Source organism: Chrysemys picta, chromosome 12 (assembly GCF_011386835.1).
Source record: "Chrysemys picta bellii isolate R12L10 chromosome 12, ASM1138683v2, whole genome shotgun sequence".
Taxonomy (NCBI): domain Eukaryota; kingdom Metazoa; phylum Chordata; order Testudines; family Emydidae; genus Chrysemys; species Chrysemys picta.
In genome coordinates this window covers 6,867,100-6,881,519 of record NC_088802.1, presented here as the reverse complement: position 1 = coordinate 6,881,519, position 14,420 = coordinate 6,867,100, and the positions used below count along the sequence as shown (strand labels likewise).

General features: G+C 52.0%; 1 pseudogene; it reads left to right on the top strand.

Annotated features, from left to right (window-relative positions):
• The first annotated feature begins 2,482 nt into the window (after positions 1-2,482).
• Positions 2,483-14,420, top strand: part of LOC101930892 (C-type lectin domain family 2 member D-like) — a 19,545-nt pseudogene continuing 7,607 nt past the window's right edge.

The window sequence follows — 14,420 nt, the reverse complement described above, 5'->3', positions numbered from 1 at the left end:
ATGGCCTACACCAGGGGTCTAAAACTCGCTGCCTGCGGGCCATCTGTAGCCCGCGAACCTCCCCAGTGTGGCTCATGGGGCTCCAGCAGTTTTGGGGCCAGGTCTCTCCCTTGGCCTCACCTACCGCCCCCGAGGGCTCCCCCCACCAGGGAGGTGATTTAAAATGGCCCAGGGCCCTGGCAGCATAGTGAAGCTAAGTGGCATCTGCCTGCTCGCTCCACGTGTCTGCCGGCCCCTCACTGCAGTCCCGGGGTGGGGCTGTGCCTCCGCACGCTGCCCCCGCCCCAAGTGCCCCTGCAGCCAATGGGAAGCTGTGGGGGCGGTGCCTGGGGGCAGCAGCGCACAGAGGCCCCCAGGCCCGCCCCGCCTTGGAGCCCCAGGTAAGTGCCACACCCCCGACCCCCTCCCAGAGCCTGCACCCCCTCTCCACACACCCCAAACTTCCTCCCAGAGCCTGCATCCCCTTCCCACACACCCCAAACTTCCTCCCAGAGCCTGCATCCCCTTCCCACACACCCCCTCCTACCTCCAAACTCCCTCCCAGAGCCTGCACCCCCACCCCCTTCCCCAACCCAGAGCCTGCACCCAGCACCCAAACTGCATCCTAGAGCCTGCACCCCAGACCCCCTCTCCCTCCCAGAGCCCAAACTCTCACCCCTTCTGCACCCAAACTCCCTTCCAGAGCATTTGGCAGGTGGGAATGGAGTTTTGGGGGCAAGTTCTGGGCAGCATGAGTGACATTAATGGCCCGCTGGGAGCATTTGAGGACTGGCACTGGCCCGAAGGTAAATTGAGTTTTGAGACCCCTGGCCTACAGTATGTAAATAAGAGTGTTTTCCTTCGTCTCAGTTCCTCCCCCCAGAAGGAGAACTGCCTGTCTCACTTTACTGTTCTATATTGACACTCTTCACTGTGGTGTCTAGGCACCTTCCATGTACAATCAATAGCTAAGCCCCTAGTGGTCTTCATGGCGTCTCTGGTATGTCTTCATTTTATGGGTAAAAGCTCTGCTTGGAGTAAAGTGTTCAGAGTTTGGGGGCTGGTTGGCTGACTTGTGTCAGAGTCTTTTTGAAGTTGTGGAGCATTAGGGCAGATGGAGGTATTCATGCTCTGAGTGTCATTCTTGTAATGGGGAAAGGCTTTTTGAAAAGGAACTTTTGGCCCCCATTGTTACCCAGATGTTTTGTAACAGGGTCAGGTTCTTTGACTGGCTACCAGCATCTCTTGTCTGGGGAATAACCTCCCTCAGCCCACCAGGTAAGTAGGTAAACAGAAGACTTAACAAGGAAATAGCTTCCAAAACAAACAGGGCTTATTTAGGGAAGTTAACAATACCAGGGAATGCAAAGGGGAAAGGAAAATAAAAACAATAAATAACTCAGTGGTTCGCCCCAACAGTGGGCCTGAAGCCCAGTCCTCAAACATCCCTTGGCAATAACCAAAAGTTTGTACTTGCAGGTCCTGAACGAACCAAGTTCCCAATGGACCCACGGGATGATGATGGACACACAAGCAGTTGTCTGCAACTGGACTTGGTGGATCCTGGACCTACCACTGCCTCCAGCGATTGCCGGCGACAGGAGATCAGGAACACAGGAACAGATGGTAAGTTCACTGGATCTCACACGACAAGTAAGTCAGTCCCAGGTGAGAGATGACTGACTTGGATCGATGGTGAGGATCGGTGATGATGATGCTCTGTGGTGAAGGAAACCTCCTGAAGCCGGTGCACATAGACTGTTACTGGCTGCCTCGCTAATGGACAGCAACTGCTGACGGGCGCGCAGCCCTTATAAAAGGTTTCGTGCCATGAAAGTTCCTCAGAGCCGGTCCCTTCTGGAAAGTTCATAGAATGGTAGAATTAGTGGAAGGGACCTCGAGAGGTCAACGAGTCCAGTCCCCTGCACTCATGGCAGGACCAAGTTCCAAGTCCTTTAAATGTGTCATACACACAATAGCATCAACAACATTCATAAACATAATAAACATGAAAATAAACACAAAGGAAAGAGCCCCATCACTGTCAGAGGGTCTGGGTGTCTCCCAGGTAAAACCAATAGTAGTTTTGAAGCCCCTTGTGGTCTTCCTGCACTCCATTAGAGCAGCCACACTGGGTCAGAAAGGTCCATCTAGCTCAGTATCCTGTCTTCCGACAGTGGCCAATGCCAGGTGCCCCAGAGGGAATGAACAGAACAGGGAATCATGAAGTGATCCATCCCCTGTCGCCCATTCCCAGCTTCTGGCAAACAGAGGCTAAGGACACCATTCCTACCCAACCTGGCTAATAGCCATTTTTGATCTATCCTCCAGGGACTTATCTTATTCTTTTTTGAACCCTGTTATAGTCTTGGCCTTCATAACATCCTCTGGCCAGGAGTTCCACAGGTTGATTGTGCGATCTGTGAAGAAATACATCCTTTTGTTTGTTTTAAACCTGCTGCCTATTCATTTCATTGGGTGGCCCCTATAGCCACTCCCACCCTGTCTGTTAGCTTTTTAAAATGGCGCTGCACATTGTGCCAAGTTCTCTAAAAGCATCCGCCCAGTGACCCCAAGAGCTTTCTTGAGCCGCAACACCTAATTGACACCCCAGCGTTTTCTGGGTAGAGCCGGGATGGTGCTTTTCCACCTGTCCCCATCCCGCAGCGCGCGGGGGAGGAGCGGGGAAAGCGGGTTCCCTACGTGCCCCCCCGGCTCGGCTTCCGGGTAGCTCCATGTGACCTCGCTATCTCGGGGCTGCGCTCGCGGGGGTTTGCTCCGCCCGGCCTCGGGTCTCAGGTGAGCGCAGCGCGTGTCCCCGAGCTGAGTCCAGGGGCGCGGACACCCCGACCCCCCTCCACTAGTGAGCCTCTGGCTCCGGCTGTTGGCGGCTCCCCGGAAGCCGCGGGGCTGGGCCGCAGGGGCCGGGTCCCCGGTTGGGTTGGTGTGGGGGGGAGCAGGGCCCGGCCGGAGATGGGAGAACGGGAGGCTGCAGCGGCCGGCGGCCATTCCCCCCACCCCCCGGCATGGCGGCAGCGAGCGGGAGGAGCAGCAGCGGCCCCTGGTGCGGGAGGGGAACAGTCCTGGGGAGCCACGTGTGGCTGTAGCCCTGGGTGTGCGTACCCGGGTGCAAGCACCCCTCCCCACCCCCTCCCCCAGCCCACACAGTCGGGCAGGTTTGGATCCGGGGTCCCAAATGCCACCTGGCCCCACACCCAGTCCCCTGCAGGTCGGGAGCCTGCCCTAGCCCCTGGCCCCCACTGCGCTGTCACCCCGACTTTAACGGCCTGGTCGGCGCTGCCCACTGGAGCCCTCGGGTTCCCTTGTCGAGCATCAGAGGGGTAGATGTGTTAGTCTGAATCTGTAAAAAGCAACAGAGGGTCCTGTGGCACCTTTAAGACTAACAGAAGTATTGGGAGCATAAGCTTTCGTGGCTAAGAACCTCACTTCTTCAGATGCAAGTGAGGTTCTTACCCACGAACGCTTATGCTCCCAATACTTCTGTTAGTCTCAAAGGTGCCACAGGACCCTCTGTTTCTTGTCGAGAGGCGTTCTGGTGGGAAACTGGGTGCCTGGCAATCTTACGGCGACGTAAGAAAAAAGGGTTCTCAAAACAAGTGTGCATTTAAATCTGATGATTTAAAACAGTGGTTCTCAACAGTGGGACTCCCCTGCAGGCCACAAGCAGGTTTCAGGGGGCCGCTAAGCAGGGCCGGCATTAAATTTCCTGGGGCCCAGGGCAGAGAGCCAAAGCTCCACCGCTTGGGGCTAAAGCCGAAGCCTGGGCAACTTAGTTTCACGGGGCCCCCTGTGGCATGCGACCCTGGGCAATTGCATTGCTTGCTACCCCCTAATGCTGGCCCTGGCTCTCATGCAGAAAAACAGGTGGTGTGGCACAGGTGGGCCTTGGAGGTTTTACAGCATGTTCCGGGGGCCTCCGAAAGAAAAAGGTTGAGAATCCCTGACATAAGTCGTGTATCCTGGCGATGACCAGGGATCATAGATAATAATATAAAAAAGTAAGGCAATAATTTATCAGTAGTTAGTGAATTGAACGCATTGGTTTTAGTCACCATGGGTGGGATCAGCAAAAATACTTAGATGCCTAAGTCCCAGTACGGTCTTTCACAAGGACAAGGTCCAGCTTAGGCCCCACCCGGCCTTGCTACCTACGGTAGTGTCTCCATTCCACATCACGCAGGACGTCTTCCTACCTGTCTTCTCCCCGAAGCCTCACAATACCTCTCTGGAACAGAAGCTGATGTTAGAAGAGCCCTCGCCTTTATATAGAGACCCTATGAGACCATTCAGAAAGTCAACACAACTGTTTGTGGCGATAGCTGAATGCATGAAAGGGAGGCCAGTTTCCTCGCAGTGCATTTCCTCCTGGATTACAGCTTGCATCTGTGGTGCTGTGATCGGGTGAAAGTTCCCCCACCTACCATCTCTGCGCGTTCCACGCGGGCACAGGCCTCTTCAGCTGCATTCCAGGTTCATGTGCTGCTTCAGGAAATCTGCAAGGCTGCGACATGGTCCTCTGTTCACACCTACACTACGCCATCACACGCACTACGCCATCGTCCATCAAGCTAGGGACAACGTGGCGATTGCAACAGCAGTTCTTCAGTCAGTGACCCATTGACTCCAACCCCACTTCCGAGATAGGGCTCAGGATTCACCTAACTGGAATCGATATGAGCAGCTGTAACCCTCACACCTTCTGGGTGTGATGTACTATCCCGTGTAGTGGCACCGAGACCACTTGCGGAGAGATCAAACGAGTCTGCTCTACAGCCTTAGCTAAGAGCCGGCTGGCTTGTAGCTCACGTGGGGTCGTCGATGGGCAGGATCGAACCAGGGACCTCTGGAGTTTAGTGCGTGAGCGTCTACCGCATGAGCTTGTGCCACTACATGGGACAGTCCATCACACCCAGAAGGTGTGTGGGTTACACAACCACTCGAAGAAGAAAAAAAGATGATTACTCACCTTCTTGTAACTATTGTTCTTCGAGATGTGTTGCTCATATCTATTCCATACCCACCCTCCTTCCCCAATGTCGGAGTAGCCAGCAAGAAGGAACTGAAGGGGAGTCGGTCTGGCAGGGTCGTATATAGGGCACCATACCGGCGCCACTCCAGGGGGCTCCACTGCCAGCCTGACAGGTAGTCGCTAGAGAAAACCTCCCGGTAGTCGTGCACATGCCGCGCACGCACCTAACTGGCATTGAGCAACCAAGAGAAGAAGATGATCTAGTGGCATCTCCTCATTCTTTGGCTTTTGTGGTCACTAGCCTGTAGACCGCAGAAAAGGATCTAGGGCTCATTGTGGACCACAAGATAAATGAGTCAGCTGTTCCAAAAAAAGGAAACATCGTTCTGGGATGTATTAGCAGGAGTGTTGTAAGCGAGACACGAGAAGTAATTCTCCCGCTCTACTCCGTGCCAATTAGGCCTCAACTGGAGTATTGTGTCCAGTTCTGGGTGCCACATTTCAGGAAGGATTTGGACAAATTGGAGAAAGTCCAGCGAAGAGGAGCAAAAATGATGAAAGGTCTAGAAAACATGACCTATGAGGGAAGATTGAAAGGAGTGGGTTTGTTTAGTCTGGAGAAGAGAAGGCTGAGAGGGGACATGAAATAGTCTTCAAATACCTGAAAGGTTGTTACAAGGAGGAAGGAGAAACATTATTCTCCTTAACCTCTGATGATAGGACAAGAAGCAATGGGCTCAAACTGCAGCAAGGGAGATTTAGGTTGGACATTAGGAAAAATTTCCTAACTGTCAGGGTGGTTAAACACTGGAATAAATTGCCTAGAGAGGTTGTGGAATCTCTATCATCGGATATTTTTAAGAGCAGGTTAGACAAATACCTGTGAGGGATGGTCTAGATCAGGGGTCTCAAACATGCGGGCCGCATGCGGCCCGCAGGGCTCTTGTGTATGGCCTGCCAAGCTCCCCACGCCCCCCCTTCCCCTCTGCCTACCAGTGGGATTGCCTCCTGACGCTGCGAGCCCTGCGCTGCTCTCTGAAGCAGCCGGCAGCAAGCCCCTTCGGGCCGGGAGGAAGGGGGAAGGAGGCAGAGGGCTCCGGCATTGCCTCCTTCCAGGCACCGCCCCCCGCAGCTCCCATTAGCCGGGAACAAGGAACCGCGGCCAATGGGAGCTTCGTGGGAGGTACCAGGGGGAGCGGCAAGAGCAGCACAAGCAGGGAACCCTGAGCCCCTCCCCCTCCCCAGGGGCTGCAGGGACACGGTTCCAGCTGCTTCCTGGAACGGAGCAGCGCGAAGCCGGGGGCCAAGGCAGGCAAGGAGCCTGCCCTGGCCCCAGTGAGCACCGCTGCCACCCTGGAGCCGCTCTAGGTAAGCGGCATCAGGCTGGAGCTCACACCCTGAACCCCTCCTGCACCCCAACTCCTGCCCTGAGCCCCATGCCACATCCCACACCCCAACTCCCTGCCCTGAGCCCCCTGCCACATCCCGCACCCCTCCTGCATCCCCAACTCCCTGCCCTGAGCCCCCTGGCCCTGCCACATCCCGCACCCCTCCTGCACGCCCTGTCCTGAGCCACCTGCTGCACCCTGCCCCCCTGCCGCACCCCTCTTGTATCCCACACACCAACTCCCTGCCCTGAGCACCCTGGGTGGAGCAGGGGTGTGGCCTAATTGGAAGGGGTAGAGTGGGGGCAGGGCCAGAGGCAGCGGGGGGGGGGGGGGGATAGTCAGTGATGCGGCCCTCGGGCCAATGCACTAGTCCTCATGCGGCCCTCGGGGTCATCTGAGTTTCAGACCCCTGGTCTAGATAATACTTAGTCCTGCCATGAGTGCAGGGGACTGGAGTAGATGACCTCTCAAGGTCCCTTCCAGTCCTATGATTCTATGATAAATTTATTTGGGCATAAGCTTCATGGGCTGGAGCCCACTTCGTCAGATGAAGTGGGCTCCAGGCTACGAAAGTTGATGCCCAAATAAATGTGTTAGTCTTTAAGGTGCCACAGGACTCCTCGTTGTTTCCACCTAGAATGCTGGCTCCCTGCTCATTTTATATGCACGTGTGTGTGTGCCTAAATCAGCTTTGTGGATCACGCTGGTGTTTCTTGGATTTTCTAGCCACCTAAAAGCTAGGAGCTGGGATGGAAATTATTGAAATCATGATAGAATTGCTATGGGTACTCGCATGGCCCCACAGTACGCCAACATTTTTATGGCTGACTTAGAACACCATTTCCTCAGCTCTCTTCCCCTACTCTACTTGCACTACATTGATGACATCTTCATCATCTGGACCCATGGAAAAGAAGCCCTTGAGGAATTCCACCATGATTTCAATAATTTCCATCCCACCATCAACCTCAGCCTAGATCAATCCACACAAGCGGTCCATTTCCTGGAAGCTACTGGACGCTACTGTGCTAATAAGCGATGGTCACATAAATACCACCCTATAGCGGAAACCTACTGACCCGTATACTTACCTACATGCCTCTAGCTTCCATCCAGACCACACCACACGATCCATTGTCTACAGCCAAGCTCTAAGATATAACCGCATTTGCTCCAATCCCTCAGACAGAGACAAGCACCTGCAAGATCTCTATCAAGCATTCTTAAAACTACAATACCCACCTGCTGAAGTGAAAAAACAGATTGACAGAGCCAGACGAGGACCCAGAAGTCACCTCCTATAAGACAGGCCCAACAAAGAAAATAACAGAACACCACTAGCTGTCACCTTCAGCCCCCAACTAAAACCCCTCCAGTGCATCATCAAAGATCTACAACCTATCCTGAAAGATGATCCCTCACTCTCACAGATCTTGGGAGACAGACCTGTCCTCGCTTACAGACAGCCCCCCGACCTGAAGCAAATACTCACCATCAACCACACATCACTGAACAAAAACACTTACCCAGGAATCTATCCTTGCAACAAAGCCCGATGCCAACTCTGTTCACATATCTATTCAAGTGACCTCATCATAGGACCTAATCACATCAGCCACGCCATCAGGGGCTCGTTCACCTGCACATCTACCAATGTGATATATGCCATCATGTGCCAGCAATACCCCTCTGCCATGTACATTGGCCAAACCGGACAGTCTCTACGCAAAAGAATTAATGGACACAAATCTGACATCAGGAATCATAATACTCAAAAACCAGTGGGAGAACACTTTAACCTGTCTGGTCATTCAGTGACAGACCTGCGGGTGGCTATTTTACAACAGAAAAGCTTCAAAAACAGACTCCAACGAGAGACTGCTGAACTCGAATTGATATGCAAATTAGACACAATCAATTTAGGTTTGAATAAAGACTGGGAATGGCTGAGCCATTACAAACATTGAATCTATCTCCCCTTGTAAGTATTCTCACACTTCTTATCAACCTGTCTGTACCGGGCTATCTTGATTATCACTTCAAAAGTTTTTTTTGCTCTTACTTAATTGGCCTCTCAGAGTTGGTAAGACAACTCCCACCTGTTCATGCTCTCTGTATGTGTGTATATATATCTCCTCAATATATGTTCCATTCTATGATTCCGAAGAAGTGGGCTGTAGCACAGAAAAGCTTATGCTCAAATAAATGTGTTAGTCTCTCAGGTGCCACAAGTACTCCTGTTCTTTTTGCGGATACAGACTAACACGGCTGCTGCTCTGAAACCTGAAATGAAGAAAATAGTCTCGCTGCACCTGCGCAAGAGGCTACTGCTGTCCAAAGCTGCTTTAACAAACTCTGTCCCCGGTACTTAGCCAGTGACTGGCACCACTTCAGCGGCTTCACTTTCTTCAAGGCTTCATCAGCAAATATGTTCTGCTGGATGACTTCTTTTAATTGAATGTAAATGATTTTAATGGATTATAGTAAGTTTAGGCCTTAACATAGGTTGTCATAATTAAAAGTTTAATTTTAAGTTGGTTTATTTTTGAAAAGTATTTAAATAAAAACACCAAATTTTAAACCACTGATTTTTATGCAATCTGGGGGTGCGGGAGGCTGAGTCCTGTAGAGTCCTGTGTCTGTGCCCCTCCCAAACTCATTCCCCTCCACCTCCCTGGAGTTGCCAGTGTAGGGGGAGGCACTACACACAGTTCTGTTTTGTGTGCACTTGCCTTTTATGTCTGGAGTGTGCACATCCTTGTCTGCACCCCACCCAGTGTCAGTGCATCCCTCCCCTCCTGAATTCGGAGGGGAGGGTTGAGAGGAAATGGGAAATCTTCAGTGAGGGGCTTGATGACACAGGAGGGTGTTGGTTACTACGCTGTTCTTACTTCTGGGGTTCGTTCTGAGGGATGGGGGAACGGGATGCTGTAAACAAACCCACCGACCCTTTTGCTATCCTGACGGTGTCATTTCAGGCTCTAGGTCAGCCGAAGCTGCGGAGGATTGTGTAGCTGACTCTGCCATGGCTGTATGAAGCTGGTTCTTGCCGCTGGTGAGAGGGGTCCAAGTTGATGAGAGTCCAGCACCCACCACTGCCTCACTGAGAGGAGAGATGGGGGAGGGAGAGGAAGCAGATCCCTCTGAGCAGCCTCTTAATGACCACAGAGCTTTGAAGAACAGAGGAAAACCAGGTAACTGGAGTTTCCCTGCCCAGCAATAGGCAGTTCCAGTAACCAAAAATGCTAATACATTTTCTAACATTTAAAAAAACAAAAACCAGGGTGACGAGAGATGCTGAAATGCTGACCTTCAGTGGTAGGTGTAACTGCGCCCCCATCCCACCCCAGTGCAGCAGGGGCTGGATTCCTTCAATGGACACCGCTTGTTACCTGCCGCTGCTCTCTCATGTGGCAGGTGTTGCACGTGCATTTTTAGGACTGCATGTCTTCTATCCCCTTTGGCTCACGTCTCCCTGGGTCGCTCCTGTCACTGCTCTTTCCTTCGGTTTGGCCACAGCGCATTCATTTGTGTTTTGCCAGTGCACTTATTGTGCCCTCAGATGTGGCTCTGGGCACTAGGGAAGAGGATTTGCTAAGATTGAACTCTCACAGGGGTTTTCTGGATTTACTCTCCCTGGTACAGAGGCTGTCTTCCAAATTTCCTGCCAACCTTTGGTTGTTAATTATGACAGTTCTCTGGCTATTCTTTTTATCCATGTAAATGGCTAGTCCCTTTTTTAACTTTCCTAAATTCTTGTTCTCGTTTTCCTGTGGCAGTGAGTTAGAATCATAGAATCATTGAATATTAGGATTGGAAGAGACCTCAGGAGGTCATCTAGTCGCATCCCCTGCTCAAAGCAGGACCAACACCAACTAAATCATCCCAGCCAGGGCTCTGTCAAGCCAGGCCTTAGAAACCTCTAAGGATGGAGATTCCACCACCTCCCTAGGTAACCCATTCCAGTGCTTCACTACCCTCCTAGTGACATAGTGTTTCCTAGTAGAGCTCCCCCACTGCAACTTGAGACCATTGCTCCTTGTTCTGTCATCTGCCACCACTGAGAACAGCCCAGCTCCATCCTCTTTGGACCCCCCTTTCAGGTAGTTGAAGGCTGCTATCAAATGCCCCCTCACTCTTCTCTTCTGCAGATTAAATAAGCCTAGTTCCCTCAGCCTCTCCTCGTAAGTCATATGCCTCAGCCCCCTAATCATTTTCGTTGCCCTTCGCTGGACTCTCTCCAATTTGTCCACATCCTTTCTGTGGTGGGGGGACCAAAACTGGACGCAGTACTCCAGGTGTGGTCTCACCAGTGCCGAATAGAGGAGAATAATCACTTCCCTCGATCTGCTGGCAATGCTCCTACTAATACAGCCCAATATGCTGTTGGCCTTCTTGGCAACAAGGGTACACTGCTGACTTCATATCCAGCTTCTCGTCCACTGTAATCCCCAGGTCCTTTTCTGCAGAACTGCTGCTTAGCCAGTTGGTCCCCAGCCTGTAGCGGTGCATGGGATTCTTCCGTCCTAAGTGCAGGACTCTGCGCTTGTCCTTGTTGAACCTCATCAGATTTCTTTTGGCCCAATCCTCCAACTTGTCTAGGTCACTCCGGAACCTGTCCCTACCCTCCAGCTTATCTACCTCTCCCCCAGCTTAGTGTCATCTGTGAACTTGCTAAGGGTACAATCCATCCCATCATCCAGATCATTAATAAAGATGTTGAACAAAACCGGCCCCAGGACTGACCCCGGGGCACTCCACTTGATACCAGCTGCCAACTAGATTTCGAGCCGTTCATAACTACCCGTTGAGCCTGACAATCTGGCCAGCTTTCTCTCCACCTTATAGTCCATTCATCAAATCCATACTTCTTTAACTTGCTGGTAAGAATACTGTGGGAGACCATATCAAAAGCGTTGCTAAAGTCAAGATATACTATATCCACCGCTTTCCCCTTATTCACAGAGCCACTTCTCTCATCATAGAAGGTAATCAGGTTGGTCAGGCATGACTTGCCCTTGGTGAATCCATGTTGACTGTTCCTGATCACCTTCCTCTCCTCCAAGTGCTTCAAAATGGATTCCTTGAGGACTTGCTCCATGATTTTGTGGGGACTGAAGTGAGGCTGACAGGTCTGTAGTTCCCCAGGTTCTCTTTCTTCACTTTTAAAATATGAGCACTATATTTGCCTTTTTCCAATCGTCTGGGACCTCCCCTGATCCCCCCAAGTTTTCAAAGATAATGGCCAATGGCTCTGCAATCACATTAGCCAATTCCCTCAGCACCCTTGGCTGCATTAGATCTGGACCTATGGACTTGTGCATGTCGAGCTTCGCTAAATAGTCCTTAACCCGTTCTTTCACCACTGAGGGCTGCTCACCTCCTCCCCATACTGTGTTGCCCAGTGCAGCAGTCTGGGAGCTGACCTTGTCTCTGAAGACTGAGGCAGAAAAAGCATTGAGTACTTCAGCTTTTTCCACATCGTCTGTCACTATGTTGCCTCTCCCATTCAGTAAGGGTCCCACGCTTTCCCTTACCTTTTTCTTGTTGCTAACATACCTGTAGAAACCCTTCTTGTTACCTTTCACATCCCTTGCTAGCTGCAACTCCAATTGTGCTTTGGCCTTCCTGATACACCCCTGCATGCTCCACAGTCTAATTATATGTTGGCTGGAAAATAGTTCCTTTCCCACCTTTTTCATCTCATTGAATGTCCCCTTGTTCTTATGTTATGAAAAGAGATCACTGGGAAGGAGTGAACTACCCCTTTAAGGGCCAGGCAGGAGGCTACAGCTGGGACAGCCTGGGGTGTAATCAAGGCAGCCCTGCCCCGCCCCGCCATGGGCCTGGGCTGTATAGAGAGGAAGAGGGAGCTGAAGGAGAGAGGGGAATAGAAGCCAGGCAGGCTGCAGCAGTAGTTATTTCTCTCAGGCTCTAGGAGACCAACCTAATGAGACTTGGTTTCACAGATTAACTCTGGGATCCCTGATGCAGGGTCCTGAGGTGAGCACTGTATGAACTGTTTGTTGAAACTGATCCTGTCCTGAAGCCTTATTGAAAAGGAGGTGCTCTTTTCTTAATTCGTGTTGGCATCTTTTTGCCCTGGGCTGTTAAAGGAAACCTACTGCTGCCAATCAAGGGAAATTGTGGGATGCACCCACAGTGCCACACCAGGCCACAAGGGGGCGTGCAGGGATTGCCCACACCTTTACCAACAAAAGCTCCCAGTCTGCCTTCTGTCCTAGCCGTATTGCATAGACTGTTTATACTGTCCCTTCTCAGTCACCTCCTCTCCATGGCAAAACCCTCCCAGGCTTGTCAATCTCTTGTCATAGTTTCTCCAGGCCCTTGATCATCCTCCACCCTTCTCCGAATCCCTCTGAATTCTGCAGGGTCCTTTCTGGGGATTAATTGGGCTCATTAACCACACAGTGGTGATTTGGGGAATGATGTTCTCCTTCGCAGTCTGAATGGGAGTTCGAGTTAATATTTGTGTCCAGAGCAGGGACAGAACCATTTTAGAAATCAAAATAAAAATCTGGTGTGTGTCAGATCAGAGCCTGATGGCAAATAATTCTGATCTCCATAGACCAGGAGCATTAACGGGTTTTTATCTTCCAGATGATCCAGCTAACGGCAACTTCAGGAAAGCTGCTGTGTCTGATGATCGAGCCGTGTTCATTGCCGTAGTCGTGCTCTTGGTGGTGATCATCATTGCTTTAGCAGCAGCTTTGGGAGGTAAGTTCCCATCCCCGGATGGTTCAGTCTCTGGGTGTGTGGGGTTTTTTATCCTTAGTGGCTCACAGCTCTGTGTGTTCTCCTCCTCGCCTCATGGCTTTAGCAGTCAGGTCAGACAGGGTTCTCTCTAGGTTCTTTTATGGTGTCCGTCCCTGAGAGCATCATAACATTGATGGATTTCTCCTCCCTGCCCCTGTGAGGCCGGGATATGTCCTTGTCCCCATTTTGTGGCGGGGGAGCCAGGGCACCGAGGCTGGTTCCACAAAGGGCACTAAGGCGCCGAAGTCCCCGTTTCAGGCACCCCGTCATCTGCCAACCCCCTGCCCGGCTGCCACTGAACCCTGGGGGCGCCTGAGCTCACCTGGGGACAACACCTTTGCTGTAGAAGTTCCCTCAGCGCTTCATGTTCTGCCTCTGGGCGTGTGCTGCTGCTTGGCCCTCGGCACCCAAGGCCTGTGTTACCCATGGGGCAGGATCTGGCAGGCACGCTTAGGCTGCCTGTCTCTGTGAAACAGGTGGAGGGCAAGACCCTCCCACCTTAACCCTGCCCCAGTGGTTAGGGCACCCACCTGGGATGTGAGACCCTGGTTCCAGTCCCCTCTGTCTGAGGGGAGACAGGATCTGAACAGGGGTCTCTCACCTCCCAGGTGAGAGCCCAGCCACTGAGATGTGGGACAGTCTGATGGGGGTGGAAAGGGGGTGTGTTCTCAATACACCTCTACCCCGATATAACGCTACCTGATATAACATGAATTTGGATATAACGCGGTAAAGCAGCGCTCGGGGCGGTAGGGGCTGCGCACTCTGGCGGATCAAAGCAAGTTCGATATAACACGGTTTTACCTATAATGCAGTAAGATTTTTTTGGCTTCCGAGGACAGCGTTCTATCAAGGTAGAGGTGTATTTCCTGTTGAAGTTGTTCCACTTTGATTGAATACTTAAATATTAATTGTGCCAGAGAGTTAGAATCCCTCTATAATCTAGTGTTTAGGGCGCCCACCTGAGAGGTGGGAACTTCCTGTTCTCCAATCCCTGCTCCTCAGGGAGAGGGGGACTGAAGCAGGGTCTCCCACATCAGGAGCGAGAGCCCTACCAATTAAAGGTGATCAGGGAGGTCGTCTTCTCTCCCCAACCTCTGTTCTCAGCCAGTTTCAGGGGTTCTAGATTCCTGCTGCACTCGCTCTCACGAGAAGTGACGTAGGTACCTGATTCCACGGTGGGGGGTTCCCCGCTGCAGGTTGTTAGCAGGGCTGGGCCCCTCCCTGCAGCTAGGGCTGAGGTGCTGAGGTCTGAGAGGGGCGGGGCGTGGGGCACAGCCCTGGTC